This window comes from Mobula hypostoma, chromosome 7 (genome assembly GCF_963921235.1).
Source record: "Mobula hypostoma chromosome 7, sMobHyp1.1, whole genome shotgun sequence".
Taxonomy (NCBI): Eukaryota; Metazoa; Chordata; class Chondrichthyes; order Myliobatiformes; family Myliobatidae; genus Mobula; species Mobula hypostoma.
The window spans coordinates 23241687-23248469 of NC_086103.1; positions in this window are offsets into that span (position 1 = coordinate 23241687).

The window sequence follows — 6783 nt, forward strand, 5'->3', positions numbered from 1 at the left end:
GTGAATGTGCAAAACATGGAATGTAATCTGTAAACTCTTTAATTCGTGCTTGTAAGCCACTATACTTGCCACTCATGTTGCTGGCATTGTCATAACTTTGACCATGACGGTCTTTTATATCAATATCATTTTCCTTTAAGTCAAGTAAACTTTGAGTGAGCTGTTCAGCACTCTGACCTTCCAAATCCAAAAACTTCACAAATCATTCAACTGGTCCAGACGGCAAAACATAGCGCACAGTCAAAGTCAGCTGGTCCACATTAGATATATGTGGTGTAGAATCCAATGAAACAAAATAATACTTGTATTTCTTCACTTCACTGATAATGTGATCCAGTATGCTGGATCCAATTAGATTGATGAATTTCTCACATGTTTTAGTTAGTTATGATTTATGTCCCCTTCCTTGGTTTACATGAGCATTTATACCACGACACAGCAAGGAGCCAACACACGCCTGTACACACATACTGTACCATGCAGCATGCAGCTCCCCCGACATGAAAACAACAGCGTTGCCAGATCATCGTTGTTGTAGCGTGGATGAAATCACAGTGCGTTGTGTTACCGATAGGTACAAGGCAGTTTCTTTATTCGATAAAACAAGGTTACAGCAGGCGGAGACCCCTGGCAGAACAGGTCTAACCGCCTTGTGATTGAGGCTCGATATTTATTTGCTAAACACAAAGCACAGTTCATAGTTACAAGTTTAGACAATTCTTTGAAGTTCTCACATCTTTTGATTAAATTCATTCTACTGGCACCAGTATGCCTAAACTGGCATTCATGGCCTTTAGGAATGCAAGTTAAAATCCGTAATACATTATTTGGTATTCTACGTGCTAACAGAGGACAATTCATATTTAAAAAGCATAGATATGGTGTCTTCACAACTACCTGTAAACTTAGCATTCTTGTCTCAGAGGAACCAGAGATGCATTGTTACAAATAAAACTGGGTTCACAGCTTTTAGGGAAATGCATTGTTATGAACTCAATCCACAGTACTTCGTCAATGAATGGAAGACTGATGGCTGTAGTCATTTATTTAAGTGTGAATGAATTGTCTACCCAAAACTCACTCTAACAGTCGTAGGAATACAGTGAGATGCCGATTTCACCAGACTGCAGCTTGTAAGCATTTACTGCGGGCGGGGCCCGTAGCACATGCTACTTTTGCTACTAGGTTAATCCGGCCCTTCCCAATCCTTTGCTTCTGCCACATTTACAGATTTACAGATTTGCTCTCCACTCCCTGTTGACAAATACAGTACTGTGCAAAAATCTTAGAAGCCCTAGTTATATATATGTGCCTAAGAATATTGCACAATACCGTAGTGTCTTAGTATGATAAGTTGAACTCCTGAGCTCACAATTCATCTTGGTATGATCATGCACCTTAGTGTTTACCTGCACTGTACTTTCAAAACTCTGACATACATACATTTGTTCCATCAAATGGCAGATCTAGTTTCCTCTCTCCATTTTCAACAGTTGTTCTTATCAGTTTTGTGCACTTCGGATGTCATCCATTGCAATATTTTAGAGGTATGGTTACCACAATGAGTGTTTTTTTCTTGCATTTTCTGACTTACAGACAAAATCAACTTATGGACATCTATAATCGGAACTCACCCGTTACCTAGGACAGCTGGTACATGTCATCCATGATCTAATTGAAGGGAATGGATTAGAATGAGCAGTTATTACTGGCTGGACACAAGCATAGATTTTGAAAAGAAAATGTTTATAAATATCCCATTCACTATAGTAGACATTGAGTGTTGGAAAGAGATTTAGATTTGGCAGCCTGATCAGTGCAAATGGAATAAAGCAGACAATTAAAAGTTCGAAGTAGCTTTTATTGTCAAAGTACATATATGTCACCATATACATATATCAACTACAATATGGAAGGCAGCAAATTGTGCAAATGCAAATATAAATAATAAATAACGAGAACATGAGATAACAGAATAAAGAGACCTTGAAGTGAGATTGTTGGTTGTGGGAACATCTCAATGGATGGGCAACTGAGTGTAGTTATCCCCTTTGCTGAAGAGCCCGATAGTTGAGGGGTAGTAACTGTTCTTGAACCTGGTGGTGCAAGTCCTGAGGCTCTTGTATCTTCTATCTGATGGTAGCAGTGAGGAAAGAGCCTGGCCTGGGTGGAGAGGACCTCTGATGGTTGATGCTGCTTTCCATGTAGATGTGCTCAATGGGTCGAATGGCTTCAAATGTGATGTACTATTAAAGAGTAAAGATGAGAAGATCAGCTTTATTTATCACAAGTACATTAAAACATACAGTAAAATGAATCACTTGCGTCAAATCAAATTGGCGAGAATTGGGCTGGGCAAGTGTCACCATGCTTCCTGTGCTAACACAGCATGCCCACAGTTCACTTACCCTAACTGTACCCGTTTGCACAGTGGGAGGAAACCAGAGCACCCAGAGGGAACTAGACAGTCATGGAGAGAAGATACAAACCCCCGACAGATAGGAGCTGAACGTGAGCGATATTGATGGTCCTTAATAGGATAGTGCCTATAAGTGGGGAGATTTAAAGAGAAAGAAGGACTTACATTTATTTAGTTCCTGTCACAACCTCATGAATTCTCAAGGATTTTATAGCCAACGAATAGTCTGTTTTAGTTCTAATGGTTGACTCCTTCACCTATCTTGGGACAAGCATCACAAAAACTCTACCTCTTGATGCTGACCTATGCAACACAATAACCAAAGCTGCAGCTGCCAAGGCCAGGCTGAACGAGAGAGTGTGGAGCAACAACTATCTGACTGAGAATACCATGCTGCATGTGTACCAGGGCAGTGCCCTTGGCACTCTCCTCTACAGCAGTGAATCCTGGACAATCTATGCTAGTCAATAGAAGAGACTGAACAGCTTTCACCCGCATGGCCTCAGATGGATCCTGCAGATACCCTGGCAGGAAAGAGCCTCTAATACAGAGCTCTTACAATGTGCAGGCATCGCCAGCCCATTTGCACTTCTCAGCCAGAGGTGGCTCTGATGGTAAAGGCAAGTAAGGTGAATGGGCTCTGGTTGAAACCCAAAAGATTAGGGCAGCTGGCAAAGGATGCATGCCCATCTGGTCATTCACAGCTTCACTTCAAGGATGTCTACAAAAAGGATCTGAAGCTGGCCAATATAATCGTGAACAACTGGGAAGGCATAGCAGATGACCAGGTTTGGCAGTTCGGAAGGGCATGCAAACAGCAGAAGGTACTCCCATCAATGAACTGGCTGCCAAGAGAGCTCAACGGAAGGAGAGGGTCACTCAAACCAGATGCCCATCTTCCTTCACCTGCAGCCAGTGTGGAAGACATTGTCACTCCAGAGTGGGACTCCTCAGCCACTCTGGGAAGTGCAAAATCACAAGTTGACTCTTTCAGTGTGCTACCCACTGTCTTTCAAGGCTGAAGGATGCCAACAAATGAAATCTGATCATGTGAAGTGAGATGATCTCAAAATAGAGAAGCCTCTAAGGAAGAATGATCATCAAATGATACAGCTTTGCATTCAATTTGAGAATGAGAAGTTGGTTCTGCATTAACTACCTTAAACTTAAATGAATGTATTTGCAAATGTATGAACTACAAACATGAGAAAATCTGCTGTCACAGTGGGGGGCATTGATGATGGACCCAAATGCAAGACACAGACACTGAAGTACAAGGAACAGGACTTGACTAGAGTAGGGTCGTGACAGGATACAAACAAGGAGCAGGGACAAGAACGCAGACCTGGTCTAGGACATGGACAAGACAGGGAACCCGGACAAGGAACTATGCACTAGGAGCTTGGGCTTGGGCTCCAAGCCAGAGACTGGACAAGGACTCAGGACCTGGGTCTTGCCTCGGGCTTGGACCCCAGAACTAGGTAAGGACATGACATGACATGGCTACAGGACAGAATGTGGCTGGGGTTTTGGATCTTTAGGCTTGAGGCTTGGAGACAGGCTTGGGGTCTTGAGGCTTGAGGCTTGGAGACAGGCTTGAGCTTGAAGACAGGGTCTTGGAATGCAGAGGCTGATAACTTGAGGCTGGAGCTTGGAGACAGACGGGAACTGTACATCAACATAGAGCTGGAACCTATCCTTCGAAAAGCCGGGACTCTTCTTTAACATGACACTAATATGAGACTGGACAGTACATAGACATAGAGCCAGGACTTATCCTTAGACAAGCCAGGACTCAACTTTATCTCCACACCAAGGTGGGACAGGTCCGTCCATCAGGTAATGGCAGAATGGCCAGACTTACCCAACAGAGGCAAAGACAAGACAAGACAAAACAGGACCCCCCCCCCCACAGGGCAATAGCAGAACAGCCTGACTTACCCCACAGAGGCAAGGACAAGAAGAGACAAACACCAAAGAATGACAGACAGTTCCATCTCTGCATCAGGGTTGCTCTGAGTTGCAGTTCAGCCAGCAACCTCAGCTGGCTACAGAAACAGCCGGATCCCTACCTAGCTCAGAGTACCTGGCAGCCACTCAGCTGGCCCAGGAAACAGCCAAATCCATACCACAACGACAGCTCCGACTACCAACAGCAAGGCTCCATGAATCGATGGTTCTCCAACACGGCCCAAAGATGACAAGTGTCCACCCCAGCCTTCCACCAGCAGGTCACTCCCACAAAATTTTGACAATACTAACTAGCAGCCCACAGTTGTCCCCAAGGCTACTTATATTCCAAGCCTCAAGATGGGAATCAGGTGCCTATGATTAACTCAACCAAAACAAGGGACAGCTGGAAGACCCGGAGTCCAGAGTCCACGGACCGGACCGTGAACCGGAATGCAGACTTCACGGACCAGACCATGACATCTGCAGGTGCTGGAAATCCAAGCAGCACATAGAAAATGCAAGAGGAGCTTAGCAGTTCAGGCAGTATCTATGGAAAAGAGTAAACAGTTGACGTTTTAGGATGAGACCCTTCACCAACTGTTTATCTTTTCCACAGATGCTGCCTGGCCTCCTGAGTTCAGAATCAGGTTTATTATCACCGGCATGGACTGAAATTTGTTCTTAGAAGCAGCAGTTCAATGCAGTACATAATATAGAAGAGAAAAAAACACAAAATATAATAATAATAATAATAAATAAATAAATGAATAAATAAATCGATTACAGTATACTTGAATTGAATAGATTAAAATTTGTGCAAAAAACTATATCTTTTAATAAGTGAGGTTGTGTCCAAGGGTTCAATATCCATTGAGGAATCGGATGGCAGAGGGGAAGAAGCTGTTCCTGAATCGCTGAGTGTGCGCCGTCAGGCTTCTGTCCCTCCTACCTGATGGTAAGTGAGAAGAGGGCATGCCCTGGGTGCTGGAGGTCCTTATTAATGGACACTGCCTTTCTGAGACACCACTCCTTGAAGAGGTCCTGGGTACTTTTTAGGCTAGTAGCCAAGATGGAGCCAACTAAATTTACAAGCCTCTGCAACTTATTTCAGTCCTGTGCGGTAAACCTCCATTCCAGACAGTGACGCAGCCTGTCAGAATGCTCTCCACGGTATTTGTTGACATACCAAATCTCTTCAAGCTCCTAATGAAGTGTAACTGTTCGTTTCCTCCTGCGTTTTGTATGTGTTGCAAATGTATGAAGGCAGGGTTGGCTATAGTTAATTCAGAAGATCAGACAAAGGGGAAAATACTTGAGAAGAGATAATCGATATTTAAAAAGCCATTTCAAGAAAAAAGGTAAGAGAGGATTGATTCAGAATCAGAGTCAGGTTTAATATCACTGGGATACGTCATGAAATTTGTTGTTTTGCTGCAGTATTACAGGAGAGCAGGATGTGAGAGGGTCACAAAGTTTTCAAAGGGGTAAGGTAGTGTAGAACAAGCAGGCTTAGCTTCACAATAAGGAGTTGCCACTTGAGATGGAAATGCGGTGAAATTCAATTCCTGAAGGGATCACGTACCGTTGGAAGTCTCAACTCGAGAGCTACAGAAGTCCGTTCAATCTATTCAAGGCTCAGATGAATTTATTGAATCTGTTCAAGGCTAAGATGAACAGATGTTTGGTCTCCAGAGGAACAAGGTTATGGGAAATGAGCAGAAATTACAGCTGAGGTCCTGGTCAGAGCAGCAGTGATTTTATCGCATGGCGGAGCAAGCTCAAGATGCTATATGGACTATTCCAGCTCCTGTTTCTTATGTTCTTAATAAAACTACTTTAAAAAGTATTCCCTGCTGCAGTGTTGGGAAACGCACCAAGCCCATCAACACTGTGTAAATACATAGACAGCAATATGGTTCAGCCAAAATCTTTCTCTTTGATTTTAGCTGAAGGATTAATATTGGCCAGAAAACACGGAGAATCTGTCTGCTCTTGTTACTTCTAATATGTTGCAGATAAACAAGCATATTCAGTTGGGTTTGATTTTATTAGAATCACAGCCATGATCTCTGCAAATCCAAAAGTAGACGGCCAAAAAAAAAATCGTGGAAAGGTACAGACTAAATACAAATCATTTGAAACACTCATTGATATTTATTAATTTGGTATAATTTCCAAAGTTTTATTGTGGAAGTCACACATGTATTTGTTAAGTATACTAGTCTGTATTTGCTGAAATAGATAAAATCATTCGGTCTGGAGTACATTCTGAAGCAGTTCATAAATAGATTCCATTGCTAGAAGAGAATAACAGAGGCCACATATACTGGGACAGATCGTGGTAATTAACGGCACTCCCTTCATCATTTCCAGGGTTTCTTAAAATATATTTGGACACCCTGGATATGCAG